Source organism: Trematomus bernacchii, unplaced genomic scaffold (genome assembly GCF_902827165.1).
Source record: "Trematomus bernacchii unplaced genomic scaffold, fTreBer1.1, whole genome shotgun sequence".
NCBI classification, from domain to species: domain Eukaryota; kingdom Metazoa; phylum Chordata; class Actinopteri; order Perciformes; family Nototheniidae; genus Trematomus; species Trematomus bernacchii.
The window spans coordinates 9493729-9512912 of NW_022987828.1; the positions used below are offsets into that span (position 1 = coordinate 9493729).

At 37.2% G+C, this 19184-nt stretch overlaps 1 protein-coding gene and 1 long non-coding RNA gene across 2 annotated transcripts in view; both read right to left on the bottom strand.

The window, feature by feature from the left end:
- The window catches only part of LOC117499961, a 172703-nt gene that overhangs the window by 23274 nt on the left and 130245 nt on the right, over positions 1–19184 (bottom strand). The gene's annotated exons all lie outside the window — the stretch shown is intronic.
- LOC117499968 lies at positions 17442–17887 on the bottom strand. Its single transcript, XR_004557748.1, has 3 exons — positions 17859–17887; positions 17574–17636; positions 17442–17470 (listed from the first exon to the last, which is right to left on the bottom strand). It is a non-coding gene; the product is annotated as an uncharacterized LOC117499968 (long non-coding RNA).

Here is a 19184-nt window from a genome sequence, read left to right on the forward strand (position 1 = left end):
AATTTTACAACATTACTTTAAGCTATCCAAAAAAGTCAGTAAATGTTTTTGTTTTTTTTAAAGACTAAATTTACATAGTCAAAAGGTCCTTTTGTTCAGCCTCACAATGCTATTGGGTAGGAAATGTGTTTATAGGTCCTGCCCTCTGGCCATACACGCCAGCCATTTTGGGCCCCATGAAAAGATATCACATTGGGCCCCACCACCAGGCACAGGCCACGCAAACCAAGTACAATTGCTGTAACCACACCTCCAGAACCCAACCGACTCATTTATGCTTTAAATAACTCTACCTGTACAGGCTTGCATCTATCTTGTAGTCCAATACTAACCGCACAATATTTACTGACACTGAGCTGTGAAAATATAACACTGTGCAGATGTGCAACATTCTGCTGCAGTATAATTCACTATTTGATATAAGACTAACATGCCTGACAATAGATCTCAATAGTCATCTTTTATGGTGTAAATGCCTTTTTAATAATAACATTTTTGAACGGAACATTCTCAACATGAATGCATAAATCCAAATAAATATAACTTAAATATGTGGAAAAATACTGTGTTTGAAATGTATAATTGAAATTAGATGTTAGCTTTTTGTTTTAGATGTTAGCTTCTTATCTTTCTTACAGTGCAGACGCTTTTCTGCTTGCTCTTGCCTCTGCTTACTTTTTATGCTGATTTTCCTATTCTTATTCTCTGAAAACTTCGAGCAGCGGCTCCTGGACATTAACTTATCACTGGGACAGTTATTCATCGTAAATAGACGGAGGGTTTCAGCCATATTTCAACATTTTTACGACGACCTCAGTCTTACAGTAGCGTGGCCTAGCAACAGCTAAAGCCTGGTAGGCTACTGCATGCTATTTAGCTTAAGCTAGTTGGTAGCAAAATGCCTCCGTTCTCTACAGATGACTTCCACAAACTTCAACAGAAGATGGCTGTGTTGGAAATGAAAATGTAACGGTTGGAAGTTAACGTGGAAGTGAATGGACTATGTTGTGGGAATAACACCACTTTACCAGTGTTGCAAGATAATGGAAAAGGGTATGCTAACTCACAGCTAGTTAGCAGCTACAAGGTTTCCAAGGAACAGGAGGGCTGTGTACTGGGTAATAAATCTACAAGTGGTAGTCCTCCCTGGAACTCTCTGGGTGCAAAGCCTAAGAGTAAATCATTTCCATGGGATTTGGGAGGACGAATAACAGGCAGAGCCCAGCGCTCTGAAATCTGTGATGCGACCGGCTGGCCTGCATTGTTATCACCCAGGAAGAGTGCCTCTTCAACCCCTATTCATACTAGGAAACAGCCGTGGACAGCTGCTAATGGGAGAACTACAAACAATCCTCCTAAACCACCAAGTGTGCCAATCCAGAACAGATACGCTCCGCTGACCGAGAACCGGAGATCTCTTTCTGATGACCTGGATAACCTGTCCTCTTCACACAGCAGGGTAAGGACCAATAGCTACTCCAAAAGTAAAAGGCTAGAGGGAAAGCTAACGACTGGGCCTGAAACTCTGATTGTGGGTGACTCTGCTGTAAGAGATGTAAAAGGTCTGTGTAGTAAGAACAACACCAAAGTACTCTGTTTTCCCAAGGATATGGTCTCCGACTTGGCTGAGAAGATCCTGCATATTGGGGCTGAACATCCGACTGTGAAGAATGTGGTACTACATATTGGAACAAATGATGTTGTGAAACAACAGTCAGAAGCGCTGAAAGAAGACTTTACATGTCTGTTGGAAACTGTCAGCTCTCTAAATGCGGAGGTGTTCATCAGTGGCCCTCTACCGCCAGTCAGAAGAGGAGTGGAGAGATTCAGCAGACTGTTTGCATTGAACATGTGGCTTTCAGCTGCCTGCACTGACCATTCTGTCCATTTTATTGACAATTTTAACTTTTTCTGGGATCGCAGACATCTTTTTAAGGCAGATGGAGTTTGCCTGAACAAGTCAGGAGTGAAATTGTTTATCTCTAACATATTCAACTGCCTGCGTCAGCAATCTGTTCCCTCTGCCAAGGACAAGCGGCAAGAGGAATCAAAACAGGAGAAAGACACAACACATTGCGCAGAAAACCCTGAAGAAGTATCACTGCACCCGCCTGAGGAATGTTCTGATTATGGGAGACCTATGACACAAATGGAGGAGTCTCCACTGCCCGTCACCCCCCCTGTCAACGCCTTTGAGGATACTCTTCATTCATCCCCCAGCTCTCTCTACTCTCCGCTCACCCTTTCACCCTCGCCCTCCCCCCTGGAGTTCGATGACCGCATGAAGGCGAGATGCAGGGTTGGCAGCATGTCCTTTACCCCCGCCCCTCAACGACGCCCACCAAAATCACCGAAGACAAGCCTACGTCAACCACCTCCCCCCCCTGGCAGCATCTCCTTTACCCCCGCCCTTCCACAACGCCCACCAAAATCACAGAAGCAGAGACGCGCACCATCTCCCCCGTCTTCATCACCGTGCCTACGTCAACCACCTCCCATCCCTTCAAGAAAGCATCTGCAGTCTCCGAAGCCTGATAAGGATGTGTGTGTACAAAACGCAACAAACCTTTACTGATATGTGCTGGGTCCAGGCTCAAGGGCATATGGCACTCTCAACTTTTTCCAGCACATGCCGGGGCCCTGCCTGCCAGTAGCTTTGCCGATATCTGTGTTGATAGGTAATAGATTAAGAGCGGTAAATCAGCTTAGAAACAGGAAGTGCTCAAACGTTTGTGTGAGGTTATCAAATTTAGCAGTGATTCCATGTCAGCCACAGCTTGTCACAACATTTTTTACTGATAGTGTATTTAACAAACTTAAATTAGCTTTATTAAATGTCAGGTCTTTGGCAGGAAAAACATTTTTAATCAATGATTTTATCACTGAGCACAATCTCGATTTTATGTTTTTAACGGAAACTTGGATTGAACAAAATAACAGTGCAGCTGTTCTTATCGAATCAACCCCTCCCAACTTTAGTTTTATGAGTCAGGAAAGAATGCATAAGAAAGGGGGTGGAGTTGCTATTTTGTTCAATGATTCCATTCAATGCAGGAAGACATCTTATGGGGACTTTGCTTCTTTTGAATATGTGGCCCTTCAGCTGAAATGCTCCTCTCGAGCTCTGTTCCTAAATATCTATAGACCACCCAAATACTGTGCAAGCTTTTTTGATGATTTTACTGAACTGCTGTCTATAGTGTGTATTGACTTTGACCGTTTAGTCATTGTTGGTGATTTTAACATCCATGTTGACAACCCCCAGGACAGAGGGGCTAAAGAACTGTTTTGTGTTCTTGATAACTATGGACTGACTCAGCATGTGTCGGAGCCCACGCACAATAAGGGGCACACTCTGGACTTAATTATCTCAAAGGGTCTGAATATCTCAAAGGTTGTGGTGACTGATGTTGCACTCTCTGATCATTCCTGTGTTTTCTTTGAGAGCTCTATTTCTGTTCACAAAAATGTTCAGAAAGAGGTAACCACAAAGCGATATTTAACAGAAAATACTAGGGAAATGTTTACTCATAATTTTTCATCCACACTTGCCCCTGCTAACATCTCAGTAAATGAGCTAGTAGATCATTTTAATTCAAAAATTAAAAATGTTATAGATACCATTGCTCCAACTAAGGTAAAGGAAGTGATTGGCAAGAAAATATCTCCATGGAGAAAGGCCATGACCGTGAGAACAGAAAAAAGAGAGTGTCGAAAAGCTGAACGTAGGTGGCGAAAAACAAATCTCCAGGTTCACTTTGAAATCTATAAAGAGAGACTTGGCCTTTATAATTTGGAATTGAAAAACGCACGACAGTCTTTCTTCTCTGACATCATTACCAAAAACAAAAACAACGCACGTGCCTTGTTTGCTACCGTCGACAGACTAACTAACCCCCCAGTGTCAGTAGCCTCTGAATTTCTATCCACCAGGGCGTGCAATGATTTTGCCTCCTTCTTCACTGACAAAATTCAGAAAATTAGACAAGCAGTCAGTGCCTCTACATCAGGTACAGCAAATGTTTTGTCCCTATGTCCACCTAATATCAATTCAAACACCATGACACAATTCCATCATATTAATGGTAAAAACTTAGAGGACATTATTCAACTTCTGAAATCCTCCTCCTGCTGCCTTGATATTATTCCAACAGGATTTTTCAAAGATGTTTTTCCTTGCATGGCCTCAGATCTACTTCATATAGTAAACACATCTCTTCACTCAGGTATTTTTCCAGAGGCCCTGAAAACTGCAGTCATTAAACCGCTCTTAAAAAAGAATAATCTAGATGCCTCAGTAATGAACAATTACAGGCCAATATCAAACCTGCCATTTCTAGGTAAAATCATTGAAAAAGTTGTATTTCAACAGTTGAGTAACTTCTTGCATTTAAATAACTGTTTGGATGTGTTCCAGTCAGGATTTCGTCCAAACCACAGCACTGAGACTGCTCTTGTAAAAGTCTTCAATGACATCCACTTAAACACAGACAGTGGCAGAACTTCAGTGTTAGTATTATTAGATCTCAGTGCTGCGTTTGACACTGTTGACCACAACATATTACTAGACCGACTAGAAAACTGGGTGGGACTTTCGGCAACAGTTCTAAATTGGTTTGAGTCCTACTTAAAGGACAGAAAAAACTTTGTTTCTATAGGTAAATACACATCTGAGTTGACAAATATGACATGTGGGGTACCTCAAGGCTCCATCTTGGGGCCTCTTCTCTTTAACATCTACATGCTACCACTGGCTCAGATAATGAAAAACAACAAAATAAGTTACCATAGCTATGTGGATGACACACAAATTTACGTAACAATTTCACCAGGAGATTATGCTCCAATTCAAACACTGAGTAAGTGCATTGAACAAATCAATGACTGGATGTGTCAGAACTTTCTCCAATTAAACAAAGATAAAACTGAGGTAATGGTTTTTGGAGCCAAGGCAGAACGTGTAAAAGTTAGCGCTGAGCTTCAGTCTGCAATGTTCAAAACAACAGATAAAGCCAGAAATCTAGGTGTAGTCATGGACTCTGACCTGAGTTTCAACAGTCACATTAAAACAGTTACTAAATCAGCCTACTATCACCTAAAGAACATATCTAGGATTAAAGGACTAATGTCACAGCAGGATTTGGAAAAACTTGTCCATGCTTTTATCTTCAGTAGACTCGACTACTGCAATGGTGTCTTTACAGGTCTCACTAAAAAATCTATTAGAAAGCTGCAGCTAATTCAGAACGCCGCTGCTCGAGTCCTCACTAACACTAAGAAAGTGGATCACATCACTCCTGTTCTGAAGTCCTTACACTGGCTTCCTGTGTGTCAAAGAATAGATTTCAAAATATTGTTGCTGGTTTATAAAGCTTTGAATGGTTTAGGCCCAAAATACATGTCTGACCTACTGCTAAATTATGAACCATCCAGAACTCTCAGGTCTTCAGGGACTGGTCAGCTTTCTGTCCCCAGAGTCAGAACTAAACATGGTGAAGCAGCATTCAGTTATTATGCTCCAAATATCTGGAACAAACTCCCAGAAACCTGCAGGTCCGCTGCAACTCTTACTACTTTTAAATCCAGGCTGAAGACTTTTCTTTTTGCCGCTGCTTTTAATTGAACTATTCACATCTTAAACTGCACTGTAACTTTTAACTTTTATCCATGTATTTTTTCTTTTAATGTTTATTTTATTATCTTTTCTTTTTAATGACTGATTTTAAATGCCATTTTTAAAATGTCTTCCATTTTTGTAAAGCACTTTGAATTACCTTGTGTTGAAAGGTGCTATATAAATAAACTTGCCTTGCCTTGCCTTGCCTTGATATATATATATATATATATTTTGTATTCCAGTCTCCCTTCAGATATGTTAAGTGGCATGTCATTCAAGACAATGCTGCTCACCTCCTTCAGTTGGGAGAAAAGCTGGTTCAGGTTCAGCGTTATGGGGGGACAGGGCTGCTGAGCCTAGAGATGGATCTGTTGGTCCTGGCACCAGGGGGAGGGACAACTTATTTAGTATGAATAGCAGCTAAAAATGTACCTGCATTTATTAAATGTCAGCTAAAAGAGCAGGGAAATTAAAAACTTGTATAGATATTAACAGTACTTAATGTCAGCTTAGTAAAAAAAAAAAACATAACAATTATTATTTACAATGGACTACGCTTAGCTAACAGACTAATTTCCACCACTCACCTTTTCTTTTGAAAAACTGGGTGACATACTGTCGCCCTTTAGTCCCTCTCTCTTTTCTTTCTCTCTTTTATTTTCTTTTTGAAAGCCTGACTTTGTGAGTCGTTGAGACATCGTACACACGTAAGTAAGTACTAGCATCCTCACATGCTCTCACTCTCTGCTAAGTGCCGTTTGGAGGTGGAGGCGGGACCAAACCATTACATGTAAATAGAAGGGGGTGTACAGATGTTTTGGATAAATAACTTTTGGAAGAAAATAAGTTAAATGAATTGTAAGTTTATTGAGTACATTATCAATATAACGTTATATTAATGTTAATTATTGATGAATGATGAAAGGTTACTTAAACATTTTTTTTTTAATGTTTTAAAATTGTTTGGGCCCCCGTGGTGAGGGTGTTTGGGGTGGCCAATAGGGTGGCCACGGCCACCCCCAGCTGAATCCACCACTGTTTAGATGGCCTGAATAATGTTGATGTTCATATCAACTCATGTTTAAACAATTACGTCATTAAGCCTTCAAAGTATTAGAGATTCACTCTAGCATACACATAAAAGATGTTTGTTGTGAGTCTTGTGCCTGACCTGTAAGTCCAGTGAAGATGAGAAGAAAGCTCAGTTGAACCGTCATGTCGGGGAGTGAGTGAGTCAAGCTAAACCACATGAACCCTATCACTGACAGACTGAGTCTTTATTTCCTTTATTGCAACTCTTAATATCTTCCCTCCTCCTCCTCCTCCTTCTCCTTCTCCTCCTCCCCTCCTCCCCTCCTCCTCCTCCTCCTCCTCCTGTAAGTCCCATGTCCCAATTACTGTATATACCCTAGTTTGTTGTTTTACCACAGCTCAATTTAACAGTTTTGCTTAATTGAATTACAAATGCATATGGTAAATATATGCTCTTGAAGTGTGTGTGTCTTTGTGTACTTTACATAGATTTTTGGTTTAGAGCTACCCCCTCTGTATTTTTCTCACGTGCTTAACATTGCTATATCATTTTATAAAAATAGATGCAGTAAACCAGATCTGATTAGATAACATGGCCATCTTTGCTAATATAGAAAAGCATGAACCACTTCCTAAAAATACTTCCCTTGTAAGGCGTAGACGATCAGAGGAATTACCATGAAGGTTTATTAATATCTATGCAGCTAGTGCGCTTTTACAGTAAAATGTACTGTAGACTTTGGGGGAAGGTCCAGAGGTTAAAAATTGTTTAAACAAGAGACCATCATGGACTAAAACATGTTTATTAATTAAAACATTACAGTACAAGTAATTGCAAACTTTAAGCCATTGTATATTCAATTAAAAATAAAAATAATAAAACTTCAAATATAGGGTGTTACTGTATGTACATGTCTGCATAAAAACACATTATTCTTTAATTTAAAAACCTGTGTTTCAGTAACCAAAGTGTAGATACATGCAAACTTAAGAATGTAAACTTTCCTAGATGTACCTGCTGCTTAAGGCAGGCGTCACCGAGCATGTTCAACACAAAATGGAGCAATGGCCGTTCTTATAATCTTTTGAATGTGCAAGTCACCTATTTCTGAATGTCTTTCTTTCTATATGGAACTTCAGGCTTCTGTCAAACCCGCACAATTAATACAAAATGGAAAGAATTAGAAAACTGCAAAACTACATTATGAAAGTGACATTTCAGTCAGAAGAAATGATTAGACAAGAAGAGGGATAAGAGGAGGAAGACAACTGGCAGGTCAATTGTTTAATTATTGTTGGAGTATGTTTATTTTTGCTATTTAATATCATTCATTTACACCAAACATCACATAAAAAAACATTATGATAAATACAACAATGACAAATTAAATGGTAATATTGTTGGGTTGTGAAACCTCATTTTTTGAAGAGTGTAGAAAGCTTTTGTTAATGCAAAAGAGAGGTTTGTTGGATGGATTTTAGAAAAGAAAACCTGACTCTTGAATTTAAGGTGATCGTGGGAAACAACGCCCAAGTCAGTACTTTTTAAATATATGTTGCAGCTTTGTAGAAGAGGAGATAACTAAAAGCAGAAGGTGCAAACCCTCAAAAAAAGAAGTACGAGGTTTCTGCAAAACCAAAGAGCACATGAAAGCAAGTTGCAACAACATCATTACAAAACAAAACTCCAGTGATACAGATGTAGGGTAGTGGTAACACATTCACAGGTTTCTCTGAAACTAAGGCAAGTTGCTGTATGTTACATCCTCATCTTCTGCTTCAACCTGTTGCAGAACAGAACACAACATGTAATAGCTGAATAAATATCAAACATAAACCTACTTATTCAATACTAGCAGCTGAACATTTAAAAGTTGATTATATTTGTTAAATTCATAATTTCAAATAGTATGTTGAATAATACCATATGTGCCTTTTAGTGCAATTATTTAGTGTTGTACGAGTTATGGTTTTAATGGTTAAGGGTTACCTCGTCTGAAGATGTTCTCACATATCTTACTTCCCCTTCAGCCTGTGTTGGAGAAAAGAGAACGTCATTTACAGATGAGATATTGTTACATTTAATTAACAAGGCAAGTGTTAAAGTACTTTATTATAGGTTTGTGAGGACATGCTTATGTGAGTTCAAATTGTTTTTACTGTATCTTCTTAACAACAATAAATATAAAGTATAAAATAAATCAATTACAATGATGTCGTCTCTTCCTCCAAATGTAATGTCTTCGCTGTGAAAAGTTATATTAGGAAAATAAATCAAAAATGTTACCGTTGTTGTGGCTGATGATTCTACTATTGTCTGCTCTGAAAGAGACATAAAAGCACCTGTTAGTTCAACCCTGTCTCCTAGAAATTACGTTCCCACAAAACTAAACTGCATTCTCAAATACGTTTTGCAAGAAACGTATTTCCTTCCACGTTACGTTTGTTCTGAACATATCTTAAATACGTTTATTTTCTACATATCTTCTAGAAACCTATTTTCTCTCACATGACGTTTGTTATGAACGTATCTTAAATACGTTTGCTTTCTACCTATATTTGCCATTTCTTTTCTAGCTTATAATAATGATAATAGTCATTTATTAATATCATTTTAGAGCAAACTTATTTTCGCGCTGGCTGGCGGCTGACTTTTCAGTTGACCAAATCCGTTATTATGCTGGTTAATGGTTAATAATCACAATATTGTTTGTAGTCGTTTCATACAGCATTCTCAATTACGTTTAATTTTGTCCCACGTTACGTTTGTTCTGAACATATCTTAAATACGTTTGCTTTCTACCTATCTTTGACATTTCTTTTCTAGCTTATAATAATGATAATAGTAATTTATTAATATCATTTTAGAGCACACATTTGAAATCGACGATCGGGCTTGATATCCTATGGTTAAATTAAAATCAGTAGGCGAGGCTGTAATTTCGCCAGCTGCGAGGCAGAGTTTTAACATGCCAAAAAGCTGCTGTGTCGTTTATTGCACCTCAAACACCTCAAACTTCCTCTAAGGACAGCAGAAGAGCTCTGTGGCTTCAGGCTTGATCGCCGTTCAAATGACAGCGTTGGTTTCCCCAAAAGTGGGTGGGGCTGTGACGTAGATTTTACTCTCATCTATTATTCAAAACCATTCTATTTAATCCAAACGTAAATTACATGCCAGTGTTTTATCTTTTTATTAAGCGATTTGTTTATGTTGTTTAACTCATAGATATATATAAACATATGTTTTTATATATATCTATGGTTTAACTGGGAATGTTTTCACATTGAACCGGAAGTACGTCACTTCACTTTGTCTTCTTCGTCCCTTTTACGTTCCAGACAATGCATGGCTCAGCGTAACAGACTGAACAGCGACCCCAGGTGTGTCTACATTGGAATTACATCTTCATTACTGAAGGAAAAATACTTTACCTTGTGTTTGTTAACTGGGTTTTTAATGCAGTTGGCTTTTCTTAATGGTTACAATATTGCTATGAGTTACAGTATATATCTGAAGCAAATTATGTTTCTGAAGATGTGTAGTCAATTCCACCCTTCAATGTAGCATAAATGTGAACTCTCATTACAGGAACAATACCGGAAACAGACGTAGGAAAGATCCTCAGCTCGCTGATTGGATGTTTTAGCCGCAATGCACGTTGGGATATGGTGTTTATGCGATGTGAAATCCGAAAACATTAAAAAAAATAATAATAATACTTTATTCTGAGTGTTCTTGCTTTTCTCTTTGAAAGTCATCACATAACGGCATTGTAATACACGGTTCGGCTACATTAAATATTACACATCTGCCATAGTTCTTTATTTATAGAGCCCTGATGAGAAGACTTCTGGACTGAAGTTCTGGAAGAACTGCCGCCGAAACTGAATACGTGTCGTGGATCATAAATATATCAACAATTAAACAACATCTTACATTTCTTTTCACAAAATACGTCTCCTTGCAGTATCAATACTAATACGGCTGACTTTTATATTTGATCCAATTGGTAGATAGGTTATATTTACACCATAACGGTGCACAGCTGATAGAAAAGGACTTGTAGTTTTTAAAGATATTACTGATTTTCTTTGAATATAAGAATGTAAATACTGAGTTGAGAGAATAGTCAGGGGATTTGGGTGATGGGAGACACATCTATGGAATCACAATTTCAATAGCTTACCATTAAATGACGGATATACCTTTCTGTCTGTGATGTTTTACAAATCAGATATTAATGTGTAGAAGTAAACATGAGAAATAATATAGCAATATCCTGTACAATTATGTAAAAACATGAATAAAACTACACATCTTCAGATGTTATACATACATAAGTGTCCTACACTAATAATACAAAGTTATTATTAGTATACTGTGTGTACCTTGTGTGCACCGCCTAGTGGTTAAAGCACGTTATTTAATCATTTTTGTTGAATAATGTTATTTTTGTTGAATAATGTTATTTGATGAATAAAATATTAAGAGTACATACTTTCATAGGGGGAAAGTAGAAGGTCAATGATAGAAATATAGAATATAAAAAATCAAGAAGATACTGTAAGTGATCTCTACAATAAAACAGTTTAGTGCCTGATGTACAAAGATATTAATATGAGGATGTGCAAAACAGACAAACTAATTAACCTTTATTAACACATTAAACAATACTTTAGGTTTTCTTTCAAATAAGAAAAAAGCTTTGGGGGTATCTATCTACAGATAAATATTAAGCCTGACAAAGTACTTAGCGTCTAATATATTGCTTTCCTGCAATGTTAACTGTGTTGAAGCACTTATTTTAACTGATATTATATATATATTAATTATACTCTTATGTATGTAGATAGTATAAGACATGTGCAGAATTTGAGTTTAATGGTGGAGGAATACACACATATTGATAGACGTCTTGTAATGCACTGTTGAGGAACCTGTGACCCAAGTTTTTCATTAATTGCATAACTTCAACATCGTGGTGTATATGATATGTCAATAAACCTTAGAAAATCTTGAAAGGGATGTGCAAAATAGCTATTATATACAGTTTTTAATTAACTATTAGTAGAGAATAACGAGTAATGAATATACTTTATAGAGATCTGCAGATAAATGTTTAGTCTTCTCAAGCACCAACTAATATCTCTCCTGATTGTTGGCACTTGACAATCACCTTCCCTGAATTTTACTCAGGTGTAACTAAAGTCTGCTTTAAGGGTTGTTTATATTTCACATCATTAATCAGAATCTGCAAAGTAACTAAAATAAATGTAGTGGAGTAAAAATACCAGGTTAACCTCTGAATTGTAGTGGAGTAGAATTCCAAAGTAACAATGAGCTGGCATGTGGGTATATATTAATGCTTCCCATTATGGACACAAGCGATTTTCACCCATTTATTAATTACATGTTTTACATTTGTACACACCAATTTGTTTCCTATCCCCTAAACCTCCAGGGCTGTACACAGTTTAATACTGTCAACTTCTAATTTTGGGAAAAACGAAAACGTCTTTTAAAACTACAATTCCCAGTAGAGACGCTATAGAACATGTTGCGAAACACAATAGCCAGCATTTGTAGTTCTGGGGGGGCGTTCGAGTCCAGTTTTGGAAAGTCTGCCGTGGTTTCGTTACATTTCAAAGAGCTGTTTGGCGCTCGGCGTAACCTTGGCGCACTGCCACTCCAACATCCAATCCCAGAGCTTGAAGATTAATCACGGGGTTTGTCAACAGGACTGTAGTCCCAAACGATAGCTGGGGATTATGGGTAGTGTAGTGTCTTCGGCCATCCTAAACTCTGATTCTTTTTTCGGATTTCATATCGCATTAACACCATATCCCGACGTGCATTGCGGCTAAAACATCCAATCAGCGAGCTGATGATCTTTTCCTACGTCACTTTACAGCCCTGCTCACTTTTGGGGAAACCAGCTGTCATTTGAACGGCGATCAAGCCTGAAGCCACAGAGCTCTTCTGTTGTATACTGTCCTTTCTTCTTAGAGGAAGTACAGAAACACGTAACTCTGGATTTGTTTTAATGTTTGAGGTGCAATAAACGACACAGCAGCTTTTTGGCATGTTAAAACTATTATTTTCTGCCTCGCAGCTGGCGAAATTACAGCCTCGCCTACTGATTTTAATTTAACCATAGGATATCAAGCCCGATCGTCGATTTCAAATGTGTGCTCTAAAATGATATTAATAAATTACTATTATCATTATTATAAGCTAGAAAATAAATGTCAAAGATAGGTAGAAAGCAAACGTATTTAAGATAGAACAAACGTAACGTGGGACAAAATACGTTTCTTGTTAAACGTAATTGAGAATGCTGTATGAAACGACTACAAACAATATTGTGATTATTAACCATTAACCAGCATAATAACGGATTTGGTCAACTGAAAAGTCAGCCGCCAGTCAGCGCGAAAATAAGTTTGCTCTAAAATGATATTAATAAATTACTATTATCATTATTATAAGCTAGAAAATAAATGGCAAATATAGGTAGAAAGCAAACGTATTTGAGATACGTTCATAACAAACGTCATGTGGGAGAAAATAGGTTTCTAGAAGATATGTAGAAAATAAACGTATTTAAGATATGTTCATAACAAACGTAACGTGGAAGGAAATACGTTTCTTGCGAAACGTATTTGAGAATGCAGTTTAGTTTTGTGGGAACGTAATTTCTAGGAGACAGGGTTGGTTAGTTACACACCTGTATTTCAGAAAATACATAAATGGTTCAAGGAAGAGATCACGATATATTTACCTTGTCGTTTGGACATAAACCAGATGACAAGTTCACCATCGCAAATATGATCAGCAAACTCAAACGGATGATGAAGATCTTTAAGTTCCTTGAAACACTGCAGCAGGAATAAATAAATAAAAACACACAATGCAAATGACAGATTTGTATAAACAGTCAAAATGTGCATGATAACGAGAAGGTCTCTCACCTTTGCTGCTGTTTCTCAGTAACAGTTATGTGCACTGGCATCTGTAAGTCTCCTTTAACGCACCAATACCAGCCGCTGCTCTCTGTCCTCAGTCCGCTCATAGTCACAGTGAGAACCTGGGAATCATTCGCATTGATGGTGACTCTTGAGTTATCTAATGATCCATTCGGCCATGTCACACAGGAGCTGCCCAGCCTGCACCACTTCATTTCTCCAACGTTATGATAGTGATAATCGATGGTTATTTCTCCTCCTCTGAATCCTGTCCTCTTCTGTTCATCCACATATAGATATGGTGTGCCTTAGTCGGAAACATAATTCAATGGAAACTTGTAAGCAGCCTAGTTGGTGCATGCTCCTGATGTTTAAATATGTATTTAATAAAATTACATCTCGTAAAAGCATTATTTGAAAAGAAGAACGATGAAGTTATTGTAAAATCGAAGTGTTGAAATGTTACAAAAGATTTGAAAAGTTAATAAATAGACTCTTACCTCCTGTGACTGACAGGTTGAAAGGTGTTCCCAAATCTGATCCTCCATCAATCTCCACAGCACACCAGTAATAATCAGTGTCCGCTTCAGTCAGATCATTTATAGTCACAGTGAAGACTCTTTGTGTTTTGTCATCAGAGATCGAAAACTTTCCTGAACTGCTTGGTTTGTTTGTTTTAACTTTATAAGAACAGAAGTCCCAATAAGATCCTTCACACAAGTATTTCACATTGTTGCTGTACTTTGAGTCATACAGACACGGGATAGTGATCAAACCTCCAGCTCTCACTGACACTTTACTGACTGTAGTTATGCTGTGAATTCCTGCAACAAAAGCAAATACAACATTTTAAAAGCCATATTCAATAATAATTAGTATTACCTTCTGACATTACCATGTGAAGCATTCAATAAATTATTCACAAATATAAAACGTTTTCTGTCATTGACCTGTGAGTCCGATCAAAATGAGAAGGAAGCCGAGATGAACAGCCATGTCAGAGTGTGAGCGGACCAAACAACATGTACGAACTGATGCTCTACTTCCTTTTTTCCTAAATATAAAATGCACAAGTTCAAATATGGGTCCCTCCTACAGTAAGGAAGTTGCGTTTCATCGGTTAATTGTGTAATATATATATATATAATTATTAGTGCAGTTGGGGAGTACCCTACTCTTACATAATAGCTTCGATGTTGAAAACATGAACACAACATTTCAAAAGAAGAAACCAGCACTTCAGGTTTATGGACAGAATTGTGTTAATTTATTTAAAGCATGACAGTAATAACATGAAATGATTAAAAACATTAAAAACATTTGTTTAACCCAAGTGGGTTGAGTAACGGAAATATCAAGTATCTGTCATTTTAACAATTGAAATCAGACATAGATAATAGTAATTTCCAAAGATACGGAGAGAAACACTAGGTATTATGGGTACTTTTTATGGGCAGTAAGCCTCAAAAACAGATAAAGTCCAAGTCTTTTTCAAGTTATATATGTGTGACACCAAGCTAGCCGTGCCCTTAAACAACTTCATACAATCACCCTGTTTATTCTTTGCATATCTGTGGTTGTATAGCCTTATGGTTTAACAAAGAGGATGTCTGACGGAGTAACACAAACCCTGTTTGAGGAACCACAGATGAGACGATACATTTGGCTGTTTCCAGTTACAATATACAATTTTGTTGCTCGAAAAGCTAAATAAAAGTGATTGTACTGTACAGTAAAGTCAATTATAGTCATTCCAGAACATGTCATATATGACATTTTAAAGTATAAAAAGTGTTAGCATATCAAACTAATTAAGGTTAAATATGAGTTTCTAATAATCTTAAAGATGGAAGTAAGCCCCAAAGCCCCCGTCGGCGGGTCTTTTTTTTTTTCACAAATATATAAAACGTTTTTTTTTAAATTTTTTATTAATTTTTTTAATTTAAATTTTTTTTCTTTGAATGGAATGAATACCTATGGTGATAATTAATACATCATTTTTATAGTCTGGTACCTGAAAAAGGTCAAATGGCACTGATGGAACCAGATGTACCCAAATGTGCCGAAAGCCTATTCCGCCTGGAACTTCTTTTTGCTAAATCTCTCTAAAAAGGTAAAATTTAACTTGTTTTGCCTCAATCTTGATACAGGGTACTTATTATATGTTATAGTTTGGATTGCTAAAGCTTTTAGTCTACTAACCCATCATCCAAGGGTGGTTTTCACTATAAGTAATGGGTTTTTTGTAGGCGGAGGTAAGAATTTACCTTTTTTTACTATGTTCCATCTGAATTTACTCTGACTGAGAAAAATCTATATTGATTCTGACACTTCTACACCCAACTCACAGATGTAACCTTGCTTTGATAAAAGAAATTATTCATATAACCCTTTTAGAAGTGAAGTTGTAGTCATTTGTTTTGGGCATGTCATTTTCGAGCCTGAAACCTGAAAAACAGGCTCGGGGCTTAACAGGTAGGGAGAATAACATGTAAGCAATACAGTTGAAAAACATAAAAGTTATCAATGTTGTTGTTTTTGTATGCAGGGGAGGGTTCAAAAAAAGGTGAGATGACTACAGATGAAAAAGGAGAAGAAAGAAGTTACAGCACGACCAAAAAAAGCTGTCTGCTAACAGAGAGATAACGAGATTAACAGACAGACATCATTTCAATGTTTTGTCGGTGCTGAGCCACAATATACTTTACTGTAGAATATAGGGTAAGGTCCGGTGGATACACATGTTTTTAACAGAAGACCAGCACTTCAGAATTAAGGACTGAAACATGTTCATTTCTTAAAACAATGCATTAGAAATTAATGCAAACTTTTTTTAAGTGTGTGTAAAGCACGCACCATGTTTAAAAAAGTGGAGAGATGACACGAGTACTGCAACAATGTGATTAGAAAAGTGATGTTTCATCCAGAAGAGATACGAAGACAATGGGGATGACAACAGAAACAGGCCGATCCATTAGTGATTTATTGTGTTTGAACAGTTTTTATTACTTCTTTGTCATTTACATATAATTATCAATTATACATCAAACATTAGACAACAAACATCACGATAAAAGTATATATTTAGATATAAAATGTTTTGGTTCCTCCTGCAGCTTCTGACTTTTGGTCATTTTTAAGAGTTCTTTTGTCAATGCATTTGGGAAACCCCTATTGAGCTTAAGAAGGTTCATACTGTAAGATGTGTTTTGTTAGCTTGTTGACTTATAGATGCTTGTGGGAAACTACGCCCATGTCAGTACTTGTTTGAAATGAAGAATACCTTCAAAAGGAAAGAAAAAACAAATGACAGCAAGTTGCAAATTGTCTAAAAAAAGACTCCAGTGATGGGTATAGATGGAGGGTAGGGGTTACATTCACAGGTTTTTCTGTCAAGCCAACCTGCTGTATGTTACATCATCTTCTTCCGCTTGAATCTGTTGCACAAGTGAAGAAAAAAATAGCATGAGGGAGGAAACATCAAAGCTACGATCAACTCATACCTTACTAACAGCTCTGTCAGGTTTTACATGGAGCTCTGAGCCAAATGCTAAGAATGTGCACAATGAGAAAGCTAAATTACAAATGTTTATCAGGAATGTTTACCATGTTAATCATTTTAGTTTTGCCTGCTAACATGCTAAAAAGTTGCCAAATAGCACTATCACAGAGACAACTGAGGCTGAGGGCTATTAGCTTTCATGGTGAAATGTAGGGAAAGAATGTTAGAAAACGTTAAGGTCTGGGTTTGAATCCCTTAAAATGTACCTTTTGTCCAGTTTGATGCTCTGTAACCACATCAGAGTACATCACATCAGAGTACATCACATCCACATCTCTATTAGCATCCGACCACTGTGGAAGGAAGAAGAGGCTGCCATGATGAGATCACTTGAAACATTTAACTTTTTATATTTATGATGGAATACAAGTTGGGCCTTTTGGGGTCAAGGGTCACCTTGTCTGTAGGTTGTCTTTGTTTAACATCGCTGTATGTTACTTCCTCTTCAGCGCGATGAAGCTGCAAACCATCAACATGAACACATTTTTTTTAAATCAGGAAACATTTCATAACTATTCTCCCTTTTTAGGGCAAACAGAGGATCAGTGGAATCACCATAAGAGTTTAATAAAACCTAATTGTATAATGAAAACACATATACTGTGTTCATTTTTTGGATGGTCTTGTTTTTAAATAAAAATAAAAATATTTAGCAGCAGTCATTTTCACACAGTGTCTTACCTGGCCTGAAGTCTTTCTCCTTTGCTTAACAATATGTTGCTTCCTCTTTACCCTGAAGGAGCAGAGAACAGAACATGAACGGTGAATATGAACCAAAATCTTTAATTGGTTTATTTATTTAAAGTGGACCTATCATGCTATATTTGAATAATATAGTGTAGGACCATACCTATATAATGCATATTTATACTTTTTTTTTTTCAAAATACCAAACAGATCATGCATTTTAGCCATGCCTCATTTCGCTCAATTTGAAAATGTTTAGCTCTGTTTTTGCAAGGGCTGTTTCTGTGAGAACAGCACCACCTACAGGCCTGTCCCCTTTAACCTATTTCTGTGTTTCTGACCTATTGGCTTGTTAAGAAAATAACTCTTAGTAATTATCAAGATATATGTGATAAGTATTAATGCTTTTTCCCAGAGATATATTGAACTCCTGCAGCTGCAAATTCAAAGTAAAGTAAAGTTTTATATTATTTGGAATTACTGCAGTGTTTATTAGAAAAATGGCTATGATAACATAACAAAATGTATTGGGAAATGAATGATCATATCTCACCATTATTGTGGCTGGTGAATCTCCTGTGGTCTGCTCTAAAAGTGAATCAATTATAGACTATTTTTACTGACAATAACACACAAATAGTCTGCATGATGATCGTTAATATATTGATGTTTTACAAACAATTATAATTTCGGCATAGACTTACTGTGTCTTTTGAACATTAAGCAGATGAACGAGGCAACCGTTACAATGAAGATCAGCGAGCTCAGCGGGATGATAAAGACCATCAAGTTTACGGAAACACTGCAGCAGAAATAATAAAATAAAATAAAACACAATGCAAATGACAGTTTGCTAACAGTCCAAAAATGTAGTTGCATACAAATGTATAGGCTTCTCACCTTTGCTGCTCAACCTCAACAGTGGAAAGTCTTTGTTCTGCAGTACTATAGGTGTGATTCACAGGTTTGGAGGTGGCTATCAAAGTGGTTATTTGGCTTGTGGCTGAAACTGTAAATATACGGTAATTATTTTTTGAAATAAAAAATATATTTAATCTAGATTGAATAGAAAATTCTCAATTTACCTGACAAATTTCTATAATTTCAAAATGACTTATAACACTTACTAGTGGTGGGTTTCTCAGTAGCAGTTATAAGCACCGGCATCTGTACGTTTCCTTTAACGCACCGATACCAGCCGCTGCTCTCTGTCCTCAGTCCGCTCAGAGTCACAGTGAGAACACCAGGGTTGCGTGCACTGATGTCGACTCTTGTTCCATCTATTGATCCAGACCGTGTCACACAGGAGCCACAGAGCCT